At 36.4% G+C, this 10,730-nt stretch overlaps 1 long non-coding RNA gene across 1 annotated transcript in view; it reads left to right on the forward strand.

Moving 5' to 3' along the window:
- The window catches only part of LOC108318383, a 78,867-nt gene extending 68,710 nt beyond the window's left edge, over window positions 1-10,157 (forward strand). The window contains exon 3 of the long non-coding RNA XR_005203506.1: window positions 10,077-10,157. This is a non-coding gene — a long non-coding RNA (uncharacterized LOC108318383). The remainder of the gene's footprint in view (window positions 1-10,076) is intronic.
- Window positions 10,158-10,730: the final 573 nt, after the last annotated feature.

Consider the following 10,730-nt stretch of genomic DNA (forward strand, 5'->3'; position numbering starts at 1 on the left):
CAATGGCGCGATCTTGGCTCACCGCAACCTCCGCCTCCTGGGTTCAGGCAATTCTCCTGCCTCAGCCTCCTGAGTAGCTGGGATTACAGGCACGCGCCACCATGCCCAGATAATTTTTTGTAGTTTTAGTAGAGACGGGGTTTCACCGTGTTGACCAGGATGGTCTCAATCTCTTGACCTCGTGATCCACCCACCTCGGCCTCCCAAAGTGCTGGGATTACAGGCGTGAGCCGCCCGGCCTAAATTTTTTTTTTTTAAATAAGTTCTGGGGTACATGACTAGGTTGTGCAGGATTGTTACATAGGTATACACATCATGGTGGTATGCTGCATCCATCCCCCTGTCATCTACATTAGGCATTTCTCCTATTTTTCGTTTAAGATTAAAAGATAGGAATGCAGGAAAAGGATGAATATTGGGTTTTAGTAGAAAATAAATCTACTGATTGACATCAGAGAAAATGGATATTTGCTAACAGAACATTTGCTCTTAATGACTGTTATAACCAACTAATGAAAGATACCTCATATCATTTATTTATCAAAATAAACTGAACTTAGAATCTGATCCAGAACCTACTGTATAGCAAGATATTCTTTTGCATATATTGTTTTGGGGGTGTTGGTAGTGTATTGGGTTGAAGTTGTGCACTATTTCTTGGCCTTGCAAGAGGGGTGTGGGCCCTCTTTATGCTGAGAGAAGAAAATATTAGAACTACTATTTATATTTAATTTTACTTTTAAAAAACAAGCTTTACCAAACATCATCTGTGGATGGGTGGCTCTGGCTGTGTCATGTGATTCCTGTGTCTTGTATCAGAATATATCATGTACAGTAAAGGAAGTTTCCTGCACCAAGAGTTTAATTTTCAACCAAGTATGGGCTGACAGTGGTACCTTATATGTCTAATCAGGGCTCTGCTACACAATGACATTATTGGATAAATGAATTTACAGAATTTATTATTGAGTTTTAAATGAAGGAGGTAGCCCAGGAAATGGACAAGAGGCCTAAAATATTAATATGGGGATTATAGTTGAAAATATAGACATAAATATAAATATAAATATATAGATATAAATATATCTACCATATAGATATAAAATTATATATTTATAGATATAATATAGATATAAATATTATATCTTCCATAAGAAAGTGTTAGAGCTGACACTTCTAATAGGAGCTTTTTCAGCCACATTACACAGTTAAAATGATTATCTACTCAGATCTGACAGGGTTTGCCAAATACATTTGCAGTAATATACCTGTAAGTTTTGTATCAATGACTAATGACAAAATAAGAATTTAAAGACTATAATGAAAAAAATAACCATTAGGTACTAGGCTTAGTGCCTGTGTGATGAAATAATCGGTACAACAAAACCCATGATACAAGTTTACCTGTATATTAAATAACAAACCTGTGCACGTACCCCCAAAGCTAAAATAAAAGTAAAACGAAAGAAAATGGACATTTGCAGATCTTTTCATTGCTTCAATAATGTATTAAGTGTGCCATTGTTAAGGAGTAACATGCACACATACGTGTGTGTGCACATACATACGTTTAAGAACTTTGAAAATAGAATTTTCTAAACTGGTTAAAAATATTTAATACTTTAGTGGTTACTTCAACCCACTTGTTATAATCAAGTGACATGGCCTAATATGTTTTCAGTGACAACTGTTTGACATCAGAGAAAATGGGTATTTACTAGCCGAAAATTTGTTTTTAATGACTGCCATAACCAGCTAATGAAATATACCTCATATAGCTATCAAAATAATCTGAACTTAGAATCTGATGCAGAATCTATTATATAACAAGACATTAAACAAAATTTTAAAAGACAGCATATTCAACCACATTGGACTCAATATTATATTAAAAATAGTATTCATTTCATATTCTACTTTGAATTGTTATAAGATATGCAATATAGTCTCACAGAATTAGACATAAATATACACATATTAGGACTATGTGATCAATATTTTTGTGCTAATAGGAGAACATTATAGAAAAACATGAAGACTTGATTTAGTAGAAAATTGGAGGTTAGAGTGAGAGATTACCTTTTGGTGGATAATTGGAGGATTAGAGTCTTTCAGAATTTGCATGTTAAATGGGAAAAGCTGTGGTCAGATGTTCTTCTGCTTCATGACTATTTGGAATCCAATTATAGAGTAGAAGAATATGAAAAACATAATCCACAGACTCTATAGTAGAAAGCAGTATGAAAATGCAAAGGGTTCTGTGTCCAGCAGTCCTCTGTTTCAATTCTGCTTCCACCATTTCCTAGTTGTATACTCTGGGCAGTTTATTTCTCAGCAACTCCGGCTTCATATATATAAAATGTAAATAATAAAGAATTCTTCAAATTACTTTGAGCATTTCTGGGATAATATGTGGGGATAGTTAGCCTCGTGCCTGGCACACAGTAGGCGCTCAACAAATGACAGTTTTTGTTATGGCATTTACTCAGTGTGATGTCATTGAGAAACTGAATTTCCTGATCGTCATCATGTGAAGCTGAATTTCATTTGCGTATAGGAGTCATTCTCATTTCTTTTGTTTTATTTTCAGTACCACAGTGATGTGAGCTGGTATTTGCTCCAGTTTTGTGGTTTTAGTTGGATATATTTCTCTTCTGTAGGTAGGGATCTAAAAAGATTCGTATTACCTGTGGTATGCTCCCAAAAGCTTATATTTAATTTTATGTCTGATCCCAGTCCATCTTGCATCTTAAATCCTTTTATAGATATCACATCTCTTTTATTGTCCCCTTTGCTATTTATTAAATTATATTGCTTTATAAAAATATTCCAGTGCACTTTTATCTTGAGCTTTAATCTCTCCATCCATCCCTATTGTGCTTAAGACACTACTTTCAGACCAGCTGTTCTTTAGACAGAATCCTGCTGTCAAACAGTGCTGCCCACCTGCCAGGAAATCTTGAAAACATCTTTTGTAAACTTTCCAGTTTCTTGCAGGTGGTAAGAAATTTATATTTTCTCAGCCCCAAGGGTCCTAATGCTATTCAGAAAACTCAGCCCTCAGCCAAGCTCTGTGCTTCATTATTTCTGTCAGTCACCTGTCAGCAGAAGTACTGCACTCACCTTTGGCTTTTCATCTATAAACCTGAGTCTGAAAGAAGACAGGAAGTTGAAGTCAAGTGTAATGGCAAGCTGATCTGAGTCTCTAGAGATCTCCAGATGTCCCCTTTCCACTCTAATCTCCTGGAGGTATCCTCTCCTTGTGAGACTCCTGTAGTTACTATCCTCATCTTCCCTGAAGCCCTGAAGCCTTTTCTAGAACACCCAATTCTCAAAGCCTATGTTCTAAGTGGGAGGGAGGTAGGAATTGTCTGCAGCAGCTGCTCTTTCTTCTATGGTAGGAGATTTTTAAATTCCATTTTTAAAAATTCAAATGGAATGGACTTTGCTTATTTCTTTGTTTACAAACTATTGGTATTACCTGTTTTATTTATTTCTATTTCCTTTTCACTAAGATCGTAAGCCAGATTCTCTAGGACTAACTCAATGAAAAATTAGAGGCTCACATCGTTATACCCTGTCAGTGTTTCCTAAACCTCGCTGCACAGCAGCATCATGTGGGAAAGATTTTTTTGTTTAATTATATCTTCTGGAACTGAAACTTAAGCTCTTAAAAGTTACTAAATGAGATGTCTGAAGTGGGGCCCAAGAATACTCACCAAACATATCACAGTTACAATCAGTAATTGTTTTTTAATTGTGTCCGAGAACTATATTTATCTCCTACGCAAAGTCTATGCCTGTGTTTTTCCTGATTTCTCCCCATTTCCCTCTTTATAGAGCTTTTCTATTACTGGCCTCCAGATCTTTCTTTTCCCTGCTCCATGACACATATTACACTAGGTAAAACAAGGATGTTCTTACAATGTTCTACCTCGGTTTTTTTTTAAGAGAATTTATTTTAGAAAACTTGAAATTTTAAGCTCTTTCTCCTCTGTTTAAAATATACATAAGTCCTTTGGAAAACTAGATAGGGCTTTTCTCAGCTTTATGATCCAGCAATGTCTTAAAGACCTCAGCCCCATCTCTATGAAATGTAAACATTAAAGAAGAGAGCACCTCTGTCTCCCAGATTCTTTGAGAGGTAAGGAGCCTTAGTGGGTGCCTTGATCTAAGTTGCAAAACTGCCTCTTGTCATACAGATAGGAGAAGTTTATTTTTCCTCCGAATAAGGCCAATTAGCTAAAACAAATGGTCATCCCAGTTACCCATTAAAGTTAGGATGAGCTATGTGGGACAAATTGTGCTGTCAAGTCCTCTTACTTAAAGACTGGTTATTGTTTATGTTGAAACATATTTGTGATGGGTTGTATCTACTTGAATAAAAAAGGGAGATTTCTTTCTGCCTTTGCAATCTCATAGCACAGTGCCTGTTTAATCACATTCTGGTTTACTGCTTTTTCAAAAAATAACATTATTTTCTTTCTCTACTACCTTTGCAAAGGATTTCTGGGTTGGCAGAAGATTTTATTTTTAATTATATTTCCCCAACATAATCAGTTAAGGAAGTTTTGTGAAGGAAGAAACAGTGTTTACTATAAATAAGAAAAAATTAACCGATTGGAGAAAGGCCTGAAGAAGATGGGGAGTAGAAATGGGGAAGAATGGACTGGGTTCGAATATATGAATGGACAGGACAGACATTTAGAGGTGAACTAAGACACCTAAGAAGAACCATCTTAGAAGGCACTGACTTTTCTTTCTATGTTAATATTTACTTTTCGTTTGAGGGAAACATATATTCCTTTGGGATATGGCTTTCCTAATGCTGCCAGGGCTGGGCTGAAGGCATGAAGCAAGATGAAGGAGTAAGATTTTTTTTCTCCAATCAACACTGGTGAAAACAATGCAGACACACATAATAATGTATTCTCTTCAAGGGAAAGAAAAATTCTGAAAAGAACTTCAAAAAAGTAATCAATAACTGACAATCAAGGAGATGAACAACATGTTCAGTAAAACTGAAAGAATAAGCTTTTGGGGATATGTACAGGAGCAATATGGTTAAACAAGCAAAAAACCCAAGAGCGCCCTCTGTTCCCATGACATCTGACAAGTTTCTCTTCTATGATCTCATTTTCCTCTGCAGATAGGCAACTGTCTGCCCTCCCAAGGGAGTTTGGTCATAGAGCTACCTCAAATTGCAAGTGGAAAGAACTGGGGGCAAGCAATCTTCATGCACTAAAAAAAAAAATCAGTGCTTATATGACTCTAACTCAATTTTCTCTTCAGCAGCCCCTGGCACTTGTTTCTAGGTAGGCTTTTGGCTGACACTGCAATCAATTAATTTGTAAGAATGTTCTAAGAACTCTGCCATAAGCTAATGTGAATAGACAGACTACACATCACCATTTAAGAACAGCAGGCTGGGCTTATACAAATGGCCATATGCCTTGTAGATAAACAAGATGTACAGTTCCACAGGGGGCAAACTGCTTGGATGTAGATTTAAGAAATGTTTGAGCATTGACATTCAAGCTCTTGACAATCCATTATGTTTCTCTTTGCTTCATGAACTGGGACAAGTATAAGCAGTATCTTACTAGCTTTTGACCTTAGCTTAAATTTATCTGTCTAATATTATGTATGACTGGCTGGCATCCAGGGCTACAAAGCATCTCATAAAGGAGAAAACTAAATGTGGAATTATATCCAGTTACTGCAATGAGAGTGCTATGGTTTGAATGTATGTGCCCTTTCAAATACCATACCTTGGAACCCAATGTGATAGTATTAAAAGGTGGGGTGTTTTTGGAAAGTGAAGTGATTAAGTCATAAAAGTTCTGCATTCATAAGTGAATCAGTACTCATATAAAAGAGATTAAAGGAAGTGCCCTATACCTTTTGCCGTTCCATTCCTTCTGCTAGGTGAGGACACAGGCTTTGCCCCCTCCAGAGAATGTGGCCATTGTGGAAACAAAGTAACCTTCACTTTCAGGGAAATGCAAATCCAAACCACAATGTGATACTATCTTCCTCCTGCAAGAATGGCCATAATCAAATAATCAAAAAACAGATGTTGGCATGGATGCAGTGAACAGGGAACACTTCTACACTGCTGATAGGAATGTAAACTAGTACAGCCACTATGGAAAACAGTGTGGAGTTTCCTTAAAGAACTAAAAGTAGAACTACCATTTGATCCAGCAATCCCACTACTGGATATCTTTTCCCAGAAGAAAAGAAGTCGTTCAAAAAAGATACTTGCGCATACATGTTTATAGCAGCACAATTGACAGTTGCAAAATTGTGAAACCAACCCAAATGCCCATCAATCAATGAGTGGATAAAGAAACTGTAGTATATATGTGTATGAAGGAATGCTATGCAGCCATAAAAGGAAATGAATTAACAGCATTTGCAGTGACCTGGATGATACTGGAGACTATTATTCTAAGTGACGTAACTCAGAAATGGAAAACCAAACGTCAATCAATGTTCTTACTAATATGTAAGAGCTAACCTATGAGGACACAAAGGCTTAAGAATGATACAATGGACTTTGGGGACTTCGGGGGAAGAGTGGGAGTGGGTTGAGGGAAAAAAGACTACAAATACGGTGCAGTGTATAGTGCTTGGGTGACGGGTGTACCAAAATCTCACAAATCACCACGCAAGAACTTACTCATGTAACCAAAAACTACCTGTACCACAATAACTTATGGAAAAATTTTTAAAAAAGAAAAGTTAAAAAAAAGACAGTCGCCTTCACCAGACACCGAATCTACTGGTACCTTGATCTAGGACTCCCGAGCCTCTAGAATTGTGAGAAATACATTTCTATTATTTATAAATTACCCAGTGTATGGTATTTTGTTTTAGCAGCAGGAATGGACTAAAACAGATTATGTGGCACATTTGTCCAATTTAGCATACGTGACACTAGTATGAATTATCTCATGGTGGCTTTACTAGACAGCACATAATTTTTTTGGCTAAATGTATATCATATCCCATTTTGAATGACCTCACCTGGGACAAATCTCCCATTGGTTGATTTACACATTATGATTCAGGCGTCAAAAACATATCTGAGTTTAAAGTATGAGAGCCTGTGAACTCATGGCCATGTTTGGCTTACTTTTGCCCAAATTTATTAAAGTAAATTAAACAAATATTTTGTAGTTAACTATAGCATTGGGGCACCAGAAACAAAAATAAATGATCCTAATCCCGTACAAGTCTACATTATCATTGGGCATAAAATACCAAAACACATAACTAAAAGAATATAATACAGTGTGCAATCTCAGTTGTCCAGACATATTGTGCTGACTTCTAAATGGGAAAAGAGAAGTGAAGTGCTTCAGTGTGGAGATAGAACTTCAACTGCTTTGAAGAATTCGTAAAATGTAGCCAAATGGAGGAGGAAAGAGTGGGCAATCCAGCATGAGCTAGCAGCATGAGCAAAAGAATGGAGGTGTGAGAAAAAGCATGGCTAATTCAGCAAACTAGAAAGGTACTGGCCTGTCTGGAAGAAAAATTTCTATTATAAGTGCATCACTTAGAATTAAGTACAGACAGAAAAATCCTAATTGGCAGGGGTTTGTTTAACAGAGAATTGTATTTCTTGCTCATATAAACATCCAGACGTAAGTAGTCTGAGGATGGTAGAAAAACTCTGATGTCAAGGATCCAGGATCTTTCCATCTTGTTGCTCTAACATATATTAATTCTAGGTCCAAGATCATCCATGTGTGAGATGACTTTTCAGTTATGTTGTTATCAGTCTAGCTAGAAAGAAGGATACAAAAAGGAAGAGTAAACTATCTTTCTTCCTTTAAGGACACTTCCTAGAAATTGCATGCACAAGTCCATTGACATCCCATTTATTCCACTGACCACACCAAGTTACAAAGGAAGCTGAGCAATGTCTTTAGTTCAGTCTGCCATGTGCTTGGTTAAAATAATCAGAAGTTTCATTATTATAGAAATTAAGAGCAGATATAGAAAACAAGCCATAAGTGCTATAGAAAGCGATAAGGAATGAGAATACTTTGGGTGGTCTAGGTTAGGGCTGTAGATCAGAAAAGCAAAGTTTTTATGGAAAGAACTGGATAGTCAATATTTTAGGCTTTGTGAACCATGCAGTTTGTGGTGCAGCTACTCAACTCTGTCACTATAGTGCAAAAGCAGCCATAGATAAGTAAATGATTGTGGTTGTGTTCCAATAAAACTTTATTTGCAAAAACAGCAAAGTTTGTCCCACAGTCTATAGTTCTCTGATTCACAGCCTAGATTATAAATTTGACTTGATCAATGGGAATCTGAAAATTTCATAATGAGTACAACATAGAGAGAGTATGCTATGAGTATGACAGAGGAATCACTGAGTTATGTTTTGGGAGAGAGTCTAGTTCTAGTCGATCAAAAATTAGATTTGCAAATTGGGGAAAGTGATTTGGCTCACAAAGTAACAGTTTCCTCATTTTGCTAATGAGGGGATTGAACAGAAACTCTCTAAAGTTATTTTCAATTCTAAAGGACTATAGAGGTATGAGAAGAAGTTAATAGTGGGAGGCTGAGATAGCAGGATATCTTAAGCCCAGGATTTCGAGCCTGAGGCGATTTGTGATCCCATCGCTGCACTCCAATCTGGGCTAGAGTGAGATCCTGTCTCAAAAAAGAAAAAAATAAATAAAAAGAAAACTAATTGGAAAATTGTTGTAGAGATCTTGGAATGATTTGAAGACTTTTTAAAGAACAAATAAACAGAAAACAAATTATAATTAATTAAATAAGGGGTTAAGGAATGTCATAAAATTCCTGCCTGGTTTTGAGGGAGGGAGAAGGATAGGGAACTGAGAGAATGGTGGTCCTACAATAAAGACTAAATGATAAAAGGACATTCTGTCTCTAGAATAGTCCCAGGGAGAATGCTTCCTCAAAAGAAAAAAATGTTTCTTTTATGTAGGTGTAAGCAAACTTTTTCTGTAAAGGGTCAAATAGCATATATTTTAGGGTTTGTGGGCCATACAGTCTTTTTCACAACTACTTATCTAAGCCATTGGAGTGAGAAAGTAGCCATAAACAACATGTAAACAAATGAGTATGGCTGTGTTCTCATAAAACTTTATTTGTGTGCACTGGAATTTGAATTTCATATAATGTTCGTGTGTCATGAAATACTCTTCTTTTGATTTTTTTTAACCATTCAAAAACATAAAAACCATTCTTGGTTTGTGGGCTGTACAAAAAATGTAATGGGCGAAATTTTTCATAAAATGACCCATTTTATGTCCCAAAGTAGACCATAATTTGCCCACTCCTGCTCTGTGTGCAAGCAATTCGCTTGCGGTAAGACTTATGACCTATCTTGTCATTCTTACTCTGTTTGGGAATCTGAAGAGAGAAATGGGCATATATAGCTCTAGTCCTTCTGCTTCCTTCTTGTTAGCAAGGAGCACATTCCCCTACAGAGAGGCTCTGCCAATTTGAGGGTCAGGAACAGGAAGCCATCTCTGGTTTAACACAGGTTATGTCTGTTGATTTCCGGGATTCAGTTTGTGGGAAAGTCGCTTGCTCACAGACATAAATGACATCCACCAACTCAGTTTTATCTGAGTGATATTTTGCAACATATTGATCTTATTTGATTTAGAATTTGTACAGTAAGAGGAGAGCTATTTATCAGGGTACCTCAATGACCTTGGGAAGTGCTATCTGTTTCCAGAGTTGAACAAATCATTGTTTCAGAGACTTGAGTACCTGAAAGTAGTCCTGGAGACTCTGTAGCCACAGACATTAGAGACTGGAAGAGTGCTTAGAACATATTGGTTAATGGGTGAATTAATGAATATGTAAATACTAAAGCATGGGAATAGGATTTTGAAATGGTGATCGAAGACAGAGGTAGGTTGACTTTACCTAAATGAGGACTACATTCCTGTAATTTTGAAACTGCCTATCAGCTAACATGTACAGTTGTCAAATGGTTTTTACTGAAGCTATTAGGATAAATAAATACCGAGACAACTGAGAATTTAATTTATACCATTCATCTCTTTGTCTTATAGACACATTGAATTTATTTGAGGAAGAAGCAGCATAACCAAGATATATATGTATTTTAACTTCTGAGGAGCTATTTGAGAAAAATAAAGTTAACTTCCTTTTAATGAAATGTGTTCTGTTGCTTGTCTCAGAGACAGTGGAGAATTCATGAAAAGGAGATTTATTTGGATTCCTCGTTAATGTATGTAAATACAATAGGCAAATTGTCAGCAATTACTGGAAGCTGCCATGTAGATTTAAAACCACTACTAAAGGATTTTACATTGTAGCTTTGTCAGCAAGTTGGCATCACCTTTTCATTCACTTCTTAAGATCTCTCTTCTGTTTTAGTTAAACTGGTCTGTAAAAGAAACTGAGCCTGTATCCCACCATGTGGTATGTGTCTGTGTGTATTATGTCCCTCACTTGGTATACACTGCGACTCTTCCTTCAACAGTCACCAAAGGTCCAAGGATGTCTTCCTACCCCAACTCTCATTCATTTTCCCCTTCTCCAAACCCTTTTGGCACAAAAAAATCTATTCTTTTTGTTCAGGAGCATGGATATTATTAACATTCAAGAACACTCAGATTTTGACAAAACTATAGAGGCATCTTCTGGATCTGCAAGCTAATTTTGTTACATAGTATTTGTAGAATCATTTTATGTTTATGAAT

This window comes from Cebus imitator, unplaced genomic scaffold (genome assembly GCF_001604975.1).
Source record: "Cebus imitator isolate Cc_AM_T3 unplaced genomic scaffold, Cebus_imitator-1.0 Scaffold218, whole genome shotgun sequence".
Lineage (NCBI taxonomy): Eukaryota > Metazoa > Chordata > Mammalia > Primates > Cebidae > Cebus > Cebus imitator.